Source organism: Zootoca vivipara, chromosome 13 (assembly GCF_965207765.1).
Source record: "Zootoca vivipara chromosome 13, rZooViv2.hap1.1, whole genome shotgun sequence".
NCBI lineage: Eukaryota > Metazoa > Chordata > Lepidosauria > Squamata > Lacertidae > Zootoca > Zootoca vivipara.
This window is the reverse complement of record NC_142596.1, coordinates 50678189-50692196: the sequence shown is the minus strand read 5'-3', so window position 1 is coordinate 50692196 and position 14008 is coordinate 50678189. Positions and strand designations below refer to the sequence as shown.

Below are 14008 nucleotides of genomic sequence, written 5' to 3'. Positions count from 1 at the left end.
TCGGCATGATGCAGAACGGCTGCAGCCACGACACATTTTCAGAAGGAGCGCGGAACAGATTTCACTCGCCTCCATGTTGGGTGACATTTGCTGACAGGCAGGAGAACATGCAGATCCCTGCAGCCAGCAGGATCGAATCCTCAGCTGGTGAGCGGAGAGTTCAATCCTGCATAGCTTAGCAGCGAATGTTTTGCATTATGGGGAATTCCCAGATTCAGTTCTTGCTACCACACAAGTCCACAGCCAGGGACAAGGGAGGGCCAAACAGCTGCTCAAAGGTGCCAGGTAGCGTCAAAAAGCAGAAGCTTAAGCGTTGCATGATGCCTGCATGGTGGTTAGCGTGCCAGACTACAGAATCATAGAATCATAGAGGTGGAAGGGACCATGAAGGTCATCTAGCCCAACCCACTGCGATGCAGGAATTTTTTGCCCAACGTGGGGCTCGAACCCACAACCCTGAGATTAAGGGTCTCATGCTCTACCGCCGGAGCCCCATGCTAGTTTAACTATGTGCTGCACAAAGAAGTACTTTATTTCATCTGTCCTGAATCTGCCAACATTCAGCTTCATACACACACACACACACACACAGAGAGAGAGAGAGAGAGAGAGAGAGAATTTTAATTACATTTTCTGTTTTACAATTTAGAATATTCATCCACGGTTCGTTTTGCATATCATAAATCCCTGTAAATCTTACATAAACTAAACCATTCATTATACCAATATTACATCCATCAAAACTTATTTACACTGTTGAATTTACTTAATGCTGCCTACGTCTTCATGCGTACACAATTTCCGCCCATATATTCAATAAACATCTTCCAATCTCCTCTAAACGTATGTTCTTCTTGTTCTCTTTTTCTATATGTTAGGTCCACAAGCTGCGCATATTCCATCTGTTTAAGTTGCCACTCTTCTTTAGTTGGGACCTCGTTCATTTTCCATTTGGGAGCGAACAAAACATGGGTTATTTATGTATGCAACTACTGTGGCCCATGTTTTGTCAACCTTCAGCTTCTTTAGATGTCTGTGACTTCTAGTGCTGTGAGAGAAGGAGGAAAACTTTCCCCTCTTCACTTCCTCCGTGCCACACGTCATTTTATAAATGTCCATCATGTCACCTCTTGCTTGCCTTTTCTCCAGGAGAGAAGTAACTTCCTTCCTTCTGTTAATTCTGCAGCAGCCAGCCTGTTGCTGTCCAGGTGTTTTGGGCTGCCACTTCTGTCATCTCCAGCCTTTCTGGTTGGGACCTATGGGAGTCAAACACATCTGCAGGGTAATGGCATGTTTCTTCTCAAGCCAGCAAAACGACTCAGAGGGAAATGAAGAAGACAAGCAGGAGAACAAGAAGGCATTGTTGTTCTGAGGCCGATTATCAGATCCCTCCAGATCTAAGCATTGGAAGGAAATGCCATCCATCACCAAGGCGCACAAACACAATCCCGAGAGATGGCAGGGTGCAATGAGCATGCCCTCTGCACAGGAAAAACACCCTCCAAACAAGCAATGTTCAAAAGCCAGCCTGTGTCTTCACTGGCCGACCCTGATGCTCTCCCTCCCTCCCTCCCTCCCGAGTCTCATACGAACATCTGGAGGGATATTTACTTGCATCTTCCTTCTCCCACTCGTAACCTTCCTCCGGTTTGGCAACCCTTCCCTGCCGGCGAACGTGTTTTGCCATCTGCTCGCTGGATGACATTCCAGTGGGGAAACACTGAGCAGCTATTGAAGTGGTGCAGAGGAAAGAGACGCTCAACGACACCGCCGGGCCCTTTCGCAGCATACAGGGCCGTTGTGTCTCGTTGAGACGCACATGTGTGTGTTTTGCGCAACCCTTTGACATCTCCCCTTTTGACGCCTATTCCAGGCGGATCAGCTGTCACGCCTACGCTGAAGGCCAGCCTTCAAGCTGAATGTTAGAAGGGGTGAGAAGTCGAGAGTTGTATGTGCCAGGCTGCCAAGATAGATGGAGGGGTGGTTGTTTAGAGGCTTCTGCACAGTTCTCCCGCCCAGCCCTTTGGTAGGCATGTTCTCGGCCTTTTGTCTAAGATTGAGCATAGCACCCGTTCAGGTCAGTTTAATTTCTTCTTATGTTCTTAATCTTCTTATGTTCTTAATGCTTTTGAATTCTGGTGCTGGAGGAGACTCTTGAGAATCCCATGGACCGCAAGAAGATCAAACCTATCCATTCTGAAGGAAATCGTGAAGCTGAGGCTCCAATACTTTGGCCACCTCAGGAGAAGAGAAGACTCCCTGGAAAAGACCCTGATGTTGGGAAAGACTGAGGGCACTAGGAGAAGGGGATGACAGAGGACGAGATGGTTGGACAGTGTTCTCGAAGCTACAAACATGAGTTTGACCAAACTGCGGGAGGCAGTGGAAGACAGGAGTGCCTGGCGTGCTCTGGTCCATGGGGTCATGAAGAGTCGGACATGACTAAACAACAACAAATGTTCTTAATGTAAGAACTATATATTGAAATGGCTTTTTAAATTAGGAGCTTGGATAAGAGCTTTGCTCAGTGCAGTCCACACACTGACCTGGCATTGCATGCTCTCTAGGAGCAGCACACTCTTCAATTGATAGTTTAAAATCAGATGAAATGAATGCAAGCTGAAATTATACGTAGACATGTGTCATGGCTTTAGGTCTCCAGCAATGCCCTGGTGGCTTCAGCTCCTTGCACTCACAACCTGCTCTGCTTTGTCTCTGGGAGCTCCCTTGTCCCCTATTCTATTCCGTCTGCCCCCCCCACCTTACCCCTGCACCCGCCCCAGGCCTGTCTCCCTGCTTGCTTTCTCGTTTGTCCCTAAAACATCCCTCAGAACCTCCACCATCATCTCTGTGGAGCATGTGGACTAGTGCTCTTTTGCTGTGCGATGGGAGCCACTCCTGAGCCAAGAGAATGTGATCGAGCAGAGAGGGTAGCCAGTTGCTCAGCGCTCTTAAAAGGCCAGCAAACCCCACCACCACCACACACACAATCTGCCCTTTTGTGGGGTTACTCAAATAAAACATCTGTTGCTGAGTGGGCACTTTCAGAGCACTTGTGCAAACAGAAGAGGGTAATTGGGAGAGAGATTAGGCTGCAGAGATGGAGATATTATCCCATAGGACTGAGTTAATCATTGACTATGCTGCATTTGCTGGGGTGGCTTGCATTTGGGATTCTGCTGACTGCTTTCAGCTTAGAATGGGAAAACCTCACTCCCAACAGCTGTTCCCCGGCCCAAGCAACTCACAGCCTCTGTATACATCTTTAATGGACATTACAAGGTCATAGCTCAGAGGTAGAGCACATGTTCTGTGTTCAGAAGCTCCTGGGTTCAATTCCCACTGCCTGGTCTGATGAACTTTGGCTGCTGGTGTCAGGCTCCACGCAGAAGTGCAGGAAAGGTCCTTAACACAAGACTGCAACAAGGTTTGTCTTAGCACAAAGCAACAGAGGAAAGAGAGGATTTGGATGGTATTTTTGAATGCAGCACACTTGGCATCTCTTAACTGAAAAGCTCTCCAGTATCAAACTGGGAAAGACCTTGGAAAGCTCCAACTAGATAGGAACTGGTAGCTTACCTATGAGGAAAGGTTGTAGTATTTTTTTTTTTTAATATATTTTTTATTAGACATTTTATCAACACACATACAACAACACAAATACAAAAAATCAACATCAAAATACAAAAATACAAAAATACAACAAAAAAGAAAAATCTCATCTCCAATCCATTTTAATATTCATTGTCCTCTGGCTTCCCCAATTCCCTACTATCTGATTTTCCCACTTATTAACTTCTGTAGCAGTTTCTAACTCATCTTTCTTACCCATCATATAATCTCTTTAACATTTTCAAGAATTTCATCTTTATACCATTATCATACTTTCTCCCTTTCAATCTTCTATTATTTCCCTATTGCCTTAACTTCTTTATTTTCCTGGATGTTCAAAAACTAATTATCAAATATATTCCCTATATATATTTTAAATTTCTTCCAATCTTTTAGAACTTTATCATTTGTTTGGTCCCGGAGTCTTCCTGTCAATTCTGCCAATTCCATATAATCCATCATTTTCATTTGCCATTCCTGCATCGAAGGCAATTCCTCTTTTTTCCAATATTGCGCTATTAAGATCCTAGCCGCTGTGGTGGCATACATAAACAAGTTAACATCGTCTTTGGGGATTTCTTCCCCAATTATTCCAAGCAAAAAGGCTTCCGGTTTTTTCAAAAATGTATTTTTAAACATCTTTTTCAATTCATTATAAATCATTTCCCAGAAGCCTTTTATCTTAGGGCATGTCCACCACATATGGTAGAATGAGCCAACATCCTGCTTACATTTCCAACATTTGTTGTCGCTTTTGTGGTACATTCTAGCCAGCTTGACCGGCGTCAAATACCATCTATACATCATTTTCATCAAGTTTTCCTTCAACACAGTACAAGCCGTAAATTTCATACCCTTCTTCCACAATTTTTCCCACTCCGACATCATCACATTATGTCCCAGGTCCTTGGCCCATTCAATCATCACTGATTTTGTTTGCTCATCTTTCAAATGCCATTCTAGCAGCAAATTATACATTCTAGACAAATTCTTGTGGTCTGTCTCTAATAACTCCATTTCTAATTTCGACTTTTCTGACTGGAATCCTATTTTTTTATCTAACTTGAATGCTTCATTTATCTGCACGTACTGAAACCAATCACTCAATCTATCTTTCAATTGATCATATGGCCTTAACTTAAAGTGGTTTCCCACCTCCATTAAGATATCTTTATATTTCAACCTATTCTCATCCATATTTGTCCTTTTAGGTTTCTTTGCCTCAAGTGGTGAGATCCACCTAGGAGTTTTTCTTTCCAATAGGTCTTTATATCTAATCCAGACATTGAACAATGATTTCCTAATTATATGGCTTTTAAAACCTTTATGCAATTTTACTTTATCATACCATAAATATGCATGCCAACCAAACGCATTATCATGGCCCTCTAAATCCAACAAATCATCATTGTCTAACAAAAACCAATCTTTCAACCAACAAAATGCTGCGGCTTCAAAATAAATCTTTAAGTCTGGCAAGGAGAATCCTCCTCTTTCTTTTACATCAGTCAAAAGTTTATATTTAATCCTGGGTTTCTTCCCCTGCCAGACAAATTTAGACAATGTCTTCTGCCACTCTTGAAAGCATTTCATCTTGTCAACTATCGGTAGGGCCTGAAATAAAAACAACATTCTCGGCAATACATTCATTTTAACAGTTGCTATTCTTCCCATTAAGGACAATTTCAACCTTGTCCATATATCTAAATCTCTTTGGATTTCTTTCCATAATTTCTCATAATTGTCTTTGTACAGATTCAGATTTTTTGACGTCATATTAACTCCTAGGTATTTCACCTTTTTTGCACACTTCAGTCCTGTGCAATCCTCTATATTTTGTCTCTCTTGCAATGTCAAGTTCTTTTCTAATACTTTAGTTTTCCCTTTATTTAACTTAAAGCCTGCCACACTGCCAAACTCTTGAATTATCTGCAATACTCTCACCGCACTCTGTTCAGGGTTCTGCAAAGTCAGTACTAAATCATCTGCAAAGGCTTTCAACTTATATTGTTTTGTGCCCACTGTGATTCCTTTTACACCATCATCGTTCCTTATCATGTTCAACAAAACCTCCAGAACAGAAATAAATAGCAGGGGGGAGAGTGGGCACCCTTGTCTTGTTCCTTTCTCAATTCTTATCTCTTCTGAGACCACATTATTTACAATTATCTTGGCTCTTTGCTCAGAATAAATACCATTAATCCCATTAACAAAATTTTGGCCAACCTCCATTTTTGCAAAATTTCTTTTCATAAAGTTCCAAGAAATATTATCAAAAGCTTTTTCGGCATCTACGAAAATTAACATTGCTTTGGTATTTATTTTCACTTCCAATCTCTCAAGAATATCTATTATAATTCTCACATTGTCTTTCATATGTCTTCCAGGCAGGAATCCTGCCTGGTCTTTATGAATTAAGTCTTTCAACACCTTTTTCAATCTTGATGCCAAGATGCTAGCAAATATCTTATAATCCACATTTAATAAGGAGATTGGTCTGTAATTTTTAACCTGAGTCTTGTCCACATCCGGTTTTGGTATCAGAGAGATAAAAGCTTCTTTCCAAGTCTCTGGTGCTTTGCCCCCCCCCCTAAAATCTCATTTGCTACCTCCTTTAATGGTTGTATCAACCAGTTTTTTAACGTTTTGTAATACTTGGAGGTAAGTCCATCAGGTCCTGGGGCTTTGTCATTTTTCAATTCTTGAATTGCTGTTTCAACCTCTTGTCTTGTAATCAGTCCATTCAGTAGGCTCTTTTGTTGTAATGGAATTTTCTGCAATCCATTTTCTTTTATAAACTTCTCAATTCCATCTAAATCTTCTTTTTCCCTTTTATATAACTGCTTATAATATTTTGTAAAACATTTCCGTATCTCTGCAGGGTTCTCAATAGATTTTCCTTCATCCATAATCTTTATAATTGTATTCTCTTTTTGTCTTTTCTTCAATTGCCAGGCCAGCAATTTCCCACATTTATTAGCCGATTCGAAAGATCTTTGCTTCATTCTTCTAATTTTCCATTCAATTTCTTCATTTATTATTTGGGAATACTGAACCTGCAAAGCTTTTATCTCTTTTTGAATTTCCTGACTTTTTGGATTATCTCTCAATTTTTTTTCCTTTTCTTTCAATTTGTCCAAAATCTTTTCCTTCTTTTCATTCCTCCTCTTCTTCCAAATTGTATTCTGCTGAATCAAAAATCCTCTCATTACTGCTTTGCTGGCATCCCAAACCATTGTAATATTCTGTCCTTTGTTCAAATTTAATTCAAAATAATCTTTCAGCATCTTCTGGGCCTTATTATTTATCTGCTCATTTCTCAATAAAGAGTCATTCATCCTCCATCTAAAAGAACCCTGCAGGTATTGTTTTAACTCCATTAAAACTGCGTTGTGGTCTGAATAAGTTCTGGGGCATATCTCGCTTTTTGTCACTTTTGGACATAAGTCCTTTGTAATCCAAATGTAGTCCAGTCTACTTCCTGACTTTTGCGAGTCCGAAAAAAAAGTGAACTCTTTTTCTAATGGGTTTCTTAGCCTCCAAACATCTATTAAATCAAAGTTCTCCACCAGATCAAAAAATGTTTTTGGAAGCTTACCATCATTAGATATTTTTTGTCTTTGAGTTCTGTCCATCATAGTCGATACAGCCCCATTGAAATCTCCCATCATTATGATCTTATAATCCAAATATTCCAACAGCGCAGTATGGATGTTCTTGAAAAAGTCTGATTTAGCTTCATTTGGTGCATAAATTCCAAGTATCAAACATTTTTCGCCTTGCAGAGATATTTCCACTGCAATATATCTCCCTGCTTCATCCTTAAACAACAATCTGGGGTTATATTTTTCCTTTACGTAAATGACTATCCCTCTTTTCTTAACTTTATCAGAAGATATAAATTCTTGGCCCAATAACTTATTTTGCAAAACTCTTCTATGAGTCCTAATTACATGGGTCTCTTGTAAACAAATAATGTCCAAATTCTGTTTTTTAACCACATGATAAATCTTCCTTCTTTTAACGCATGAATTTAGTCCATTCACATTCCACGAAAGTACTCTTAACGCCATCTTGTCTTGCTTTATAATTTAATCCTCTACTCCTGGTCCAGTACCTATCCCCGCTCCTGCTCCTGCCAGCAGTTCTAAATCGAATGCTCCTGGTCCAGCTCCTGCTCCCAAACCTTGGCCTCCTCCAGTTGATGGTTTAAAATCCTCTGCGTGGCTTTCCAAAAATCTTCTTTTGTCTTCAACCGATCGGATCTTATATTCTTTTTGTTTATACTTAAATGCCAGGCCCTCTGGAAATTTCCACTTAAAAAAAATATTTTTCCTTGTCAAAATCGTTGTCAGGTCTAAATATTTATTTCTTTTAGCCAAAAAAAATTTAGGTGTTTCTTTAAACAAAATTATCGTGTGCTGGAGAACTTCCAATTTTTTCTGGTAGTGGTGACCTAGTATCTTATCTCTTTGCTCCTTTGTTTGAAAGACCACTATGCAATCATTCAAGAAATTGGAGTCCTTTTTCTTTTTTGGGCCTACTCTGTAGGCCCTCAAAATAGTGGCTTTTATCTCTTCTTTATCCAGGCCCCACCAATCAGAAAATTCTTGTGCGATTAAATCTCCCAAATCTCCTTTTCCCTTCTCCAGCTCCGGCAAATTCCTGAGTCTTAATTGATTCTCTTTATCCCGTAATTCAATAAAGGCAAGCCTAATTTGTGTTTCTTCCTGCAACTTTTCTAAGTCTGTTAGTTTAGTTGTTTCAATATCTGTTACTCTCACATTTAAACCAGAGACCTGTGTTTTTACTTCCTGAAGGTCTTTTTTCATCACACCAAATTCTTCTTTAAATTCCTGGAGGCACTTTGTGGTAGCTTTTACCTCTTTAGTTAAACTTTGTAGACTCTGCTTATTTTCTTTCATAAATTCCAAAATTTGCTCTTGAAAAGCTTGATCTTTAGAGTCCCTTCTCAATTGCATTTTTTTGTCGGTACCCGACATTTTTTTTTTTTTTATTTGTATATTCCACCTGTATGATTACCAAATGATTTATAATCCACCAGGCAGCTAATGTGCCTTTCCAGACCAGGAAACTGTAATCCACAATGCAATTATTATAATTCCAGAGAAATATCTTCTTTGCAGAGTCCCAAATTTTGTAATCCACTTAGCAGCTAATGTGCTAGACCAGTAGAATTCCTGCCTTTAAAAATTTTGTAATCCGCACAGCAGCCAACGTGCTGGAAATCACATAGAGTCTTCCACAACCAAAACAGAAGTCATTTGTAATCCACACAGTAGCTGATGTGCTGGAAAACACTTTCTCTTTCTCCAAAACCCAAAATATTTTATAATCCACACAGCAGCCAACGTGCTGGAATTTGCTTTCGTTTCCTCTTAGTTCAAAACACCCCTGTATTACCAACAGAGGCTGCAATGCTGGAAAACACTCACTTTCTCCCAGCTGGCTCCCAAGGTCACCAAGCCTTCATGTAGCCCAAACAACTGGGTAGGTGCTGGAAACCAGGCTCCTTTCTCACAGGCGACAAGTACTTTTTTTTCCTATCCATTGGGGTATAGTCAAAGTCCAACAAAGTCCATTACAATCTTCTTGATATTACTTAATATTACTTAGTTCCAACAATGTGGCAAGTCTTTAACTTCCAAATAACACTGTCTCCAACTTTTCAAATGGTTAAAAAGAGACAGACTTCACAGTTCTTTTTCAGTTCTTTTGAGGCTTTGTTACACTAACAAAGCCTCTATTCTCTGGCTGAGCTGACAGGTCCTCCTTTCCAACAAATGACTCCCTTCCAGTTCTTTATTACTTAATTGCTCTCTTCTCAAGTATTCTCTTAAATAGTCTCCCCCCCCCTCTCTGTAGATTTGACAGGGGAGGTTTGACAGCTCTCCAGAAACAGTCTTAAACTTCAAAGAGTCTTTGCGGCTTCAGTAATTTTTGCTGCTGCCGCTTCAATCGATAGATAGGGGCTGGCTTCCTTCTTTTAAACCCCTTATCCGTGGCCAATTTACTCCAAATTAAATGTCCCAATTAATGTAATCAGCTCCGCTTTTACTCACGGTTCACTGAGTTCAATTTCCTTTTGAAGGTAGAATCGCCCGCTGTTGCCTGTCAGTCCTGCGGCTTCGCGCTGTCAAGGGAAGCGCCAGGTCCGTTTGCGCTGCAGCTCCGACCCCCTCGCTCTCGGCGGCTTAAAAAAAAGCCTTTCCCGGGGAGGGGGGAGCCCGCAAAATACGCTGCCGAACCACCACGTTCCCAAAAAGCCCTTTTTGGGATTTCTGAGGGCACCCGCTGCGCCGGAGCGTCGTGCCCAGTCCTTGACGCGCCAGGCTTTACTCCGCGAGCAAAACCTCGACCGACATGGCCGCGCGAGCAACCGGAAGCCCCGGAAAGGTTGTAGTATTTGGGACATTTCAGTTTAGAGAAAAATCAAGCAAGAGATGACATGATAGACATTTATAAAATTATGCATGGTGTGAAGAAAGAGAGTAGGGCTGAATGCTGGAAGATTAAGGGCAGATAAACAAATGTCCTTCTTCTTGTGGTGCATAAAACATGGAACTCACTCCCCACAGGAAGCAGTGATTGTGGGAGATTGCTTATAACTAGGCATGAGTGCTAGTTAATGCATGAAGGGGTTAAGACCACAGAGTTAGATTCCTAGACTCAGCTAGATCACACCTTCTCTTATCCAGTGAGGGATGAATTGAAGCCTTCTGTTCTGTCCCCCACCCCCACCCTTTCTCTGCCATGTTACACACCTTCTCTTATCCCTCACTGGATAAGAGAAGGTGTGACCTAGCTGAGTCTAGGAATCTAACTCTGTGGTCTTAACCCCTTTATGCTCCAAGCTTAGGGCATCATCTTTTCTGCTCTGATATTTAGATAGTCCAGTATAAATCCAGTTACAGGTAGGTAGCCATGTTGGTCTGACGTAGTTAAAACAAAATAGAAAATTTCCTTCCAGTAGCACCTTAGAGACCAACTAAGTTTCTCATTGGTATAAGCATGCACACTTCTTCAGATACACTGAAACAGAAGTCATCAGACCCTTGTATATAGTGGGAAGGTGTGGAGGGGTATTACTCAGAAGGGTGGTGGGAATGGGTGATTGGCTGATAGGTGTGGTAAACCTGTTGACTACTGTTAACGACTGCAATTGGTCTTACAATATGATATGATACGATAATCTTTATTTCATTACAGGAAAAAGCAATGGGTGAGATGGCTAAAAATAGCTTCATCATGTATTCTTCTTCTTCTTTGGTGATCACTCGTAGCCGAGTAAGATTGTCTTCCATAAACACGGTTTTAACAATGGGTCCGTAAGTGACTGTGGAGGCAAATTCTGGATCCACACGTCCTTCCACAGTGGGGACATTGGTTTCCGGGCAGGAGTTGATCACGGTGTGGATTTGCCAAGCGTGCCTTCCTCTTAGCACGTTTCTCCCTTGTGTCCTGAGTTTGAGTTTCTTCAAAGCCCATGACACCTTTGGTAAAAACTGTTCTCCAACTGGAGCGCTCGCAGGCCAGTGTTTCCCAGTTGTCAGTGTTTATACTACATTTTTAAAGATTTGCATTGAGACAGTCTTAAGAATCCAATGTCTATTCAGACCAGGTCTCTCTATGGTTTTAAGTTTGGTAATAAGTTGCAATTCAGCAACTTCTCTTTCCAGTCTATTTCTGAAATTCTTTTGTAATATATAATGCAATGTATAAATCCATCACTAATGCTTTAAGGTTCTTTACAATCAAGCCCTGTATAAATTTTATGAAATTATAAATAAATAAATAAAAGAATGCATTCGTTGCATTAGTGAGAAGTTGCAGAACACATACTGCAAAAACAACAACAACAACAACAACAACATCAACACAACAACCCAACTGTCTGTAGGGACCTTGCCCATGTCCTCGCATGTGGGGTGACAAATGCACAATAAATGGGAAGCCTGTGGAATTAGGGTGCTATTCTGGTCCAGGATACTGGGCACACCATCAAGCCACTCATTTTCCCTAAATGCAGCATCATAAATTATATTCACAAAAAAGCCACAAGCAAACTTATATTTAATAGCACTATTTTGGCTGCTGCGCTGTGCAAAGAGAATATTGTGTCAGCAGCAGCTGAGATGGTGTCTTATATGAGGGCAAGACCAGAAACCTTTAACTGTGTCCCACCAAGTCCTTACTGCAAAGTGTGAAACCACAAGGGCTCTTTAGGGTGGGAGGTGGAGGAGAAAGACAGTGCAGAAGTGGAAGGCATAAGAGGCAGGGGCGTACCCAGGATCAAAACTAGGGGGGGCAAGGGGCGGGGCCAAGGCATGGGAGGGGAGGGGCCACAAAGTGGGAATGTGGGCGGGGCTACAGAGCCCAGGTGAAATCAAAATAAACAGTAAAAACTACAGCAAACTGATCACATATTTTAGGAAGGGGTCCCCAGAGTTGTTGACCTTAGGGAACTGACACCACACTTGCGTATTATACCCCAGAGGACAGGATCACACTTCAAAATGACCTTAACAGATTAGACAACTGGGCCAAAGCAAACAAGATGAATTTTAACAAGGAGAAATGTAAAGTACTACACTTGGGCAAAAAAAAATGAAAGGCACAAATACAGGATGGGGGACACCTGGCTTGAGAGTAGTACATGTGAAAAGGATCTAGGAGTCTTGGTAGACCACAAACTTGACATGAGTCAACAGTGTGATGCAGCAGCTCAAAAAGCCAATGCAATTCTGGGCTGTATCAATAGGAGTATAGCATCTAGATCAAGGGAAGTAATAGTACCACTGTATTCTGCTCTGGTCAGACCTCACCTGGAGTACTGTGTCCAGTTTTGGGCACCACAGTTCAAGAAGGATACTGACAAGCTGGAACGTGTCCAGAAGAGGGCAACCAAAATGGTCAAAGGCTTGGAAACAATGCCTTATGAGGAACGGCTTAGGGAGCTGGGTATGTTTAGCCTGGAGAAGAGAAGGTTAAGGGGTGATATGATAGCCATGTTCAAATATATAAAAGGATATCATATAGAGGAGGGTGAAAGGTTGTTTTCTGTTGCTCCAGAGAAGCGGACACGGAGCAATGGATTAAAACTACAAGAAAGAAGATTCCACCTAAACATTAGGAAGAACTTCCTGACAGTAAGAGCTGTTCAGCAGTGGAATTTGCTGCCAAGGAGTGTGGTGGAGTCTCCTCCTTTGGATGTTTTTAAGCGGAGGCTTGACAGCCATATGTCAAGAATGCTTTGATGGTGTTTCCTGCTTGGCAGGGGGTTGGACTGGATGGCCCTTGTGGTCTCTTCCAACTCTATGATTCTACATCAACTAAGAATGTGTTATCCCTTTGGTTGATATTTTCCTTCGATGGTCTTGAGTATTTCTTAAGTTGTCCTATTATTTTCTTTTTTCCTTTTTTACTGTAATTCAAATCTCAAATGTTTAAGATGAGTAGAAAACATTTAAATACATTTAAAAAAACCTTTTCAGTATCCAGAATATACTCTCTTTACGTGCTTGCTCAAAAGTTAAGTTCCAACTTATGTTTGAATGAGATGGAAATAAATTGTTGGTTCTGGGTCACTATCACTTTTTGAAGGTACACATTAAAAGTGTATTATACATAAAAAGTCTTTAAAAAGCCTAAGGGAATGTGTGCACACGCACATGCATATATATAACATATATATGCCACCACTCAATTCACTCTACCACTTGAGCAAGAAAAACTTAAAGAACTGTAGGTTAATTTTGAATAGGGAGCTACTACTAGCTAACTCAATCACTATAGAGCAAGTTTTCAGCCTGTTTTCCACTTCCTCACCCCAACTCCTACCAAAGCATGTAGTATGACAGTGTAGTCTGGCCCATAGGATGAGCCCTGAGTTGTTAAATATATATAATCAACCCCCAGTTTCCAAATTAAATTTTACTAAGATTACAGCTGGAAATATAAATTATGAAGGAGAAAACAGATTGGTAGCATAAAAAAGAAACAGAACACATTACTATATATGGTAATATTCCAATTCTACAGCAATTTACCTACAGCAATTTACAGCCCACTGAATTTGGCAGACTTACTTCTGAGTAGACATGTAGAGGATTGCCTAACATAGGCTACTTACAGCATAATCTTAAAAAGGATTCTCAAACTTTTTTTGTAGAAAGGAATGATCACACATGATGTTTAACAGGTGATATTATTTCCTAAGAAATACTGGTAATCCCCATGTTTAACTTGTGGAATCAGGGGAGAGGATTGATGGGAAGAAGGATTTTCAAATTGGGGGGGGAGGCAGACGTGAACCTGAAGCGACGGCGGCGAAGGGGAGAAAACCAGCGGCCGCCTAGAGGAGAAGAGGGAAGTC

The 14008-nt window shown here is 41.0% G+C and overlaps 1 long non-coding RNA gene across 1 annotated transcript; it reads left to right on the top strand.

Moving 5' to 3' along the window:
• The first annotated feature begins 1940 nt into the window (after window positions 1-1940).
• On the top strand, window positions 1941-11491 carry LOC148683723 (uncharacterized). Its single transcript, XR_015946821.1, has 2 exons — window positions 1941-2077; window positions 10843-11491. It is a non-coding gene; the product is annotated as an uncharacterized LOC148683723 (long non-coding RNA).
• Window positions 11492-14008: the final 2517 nt, after the last annotated feature.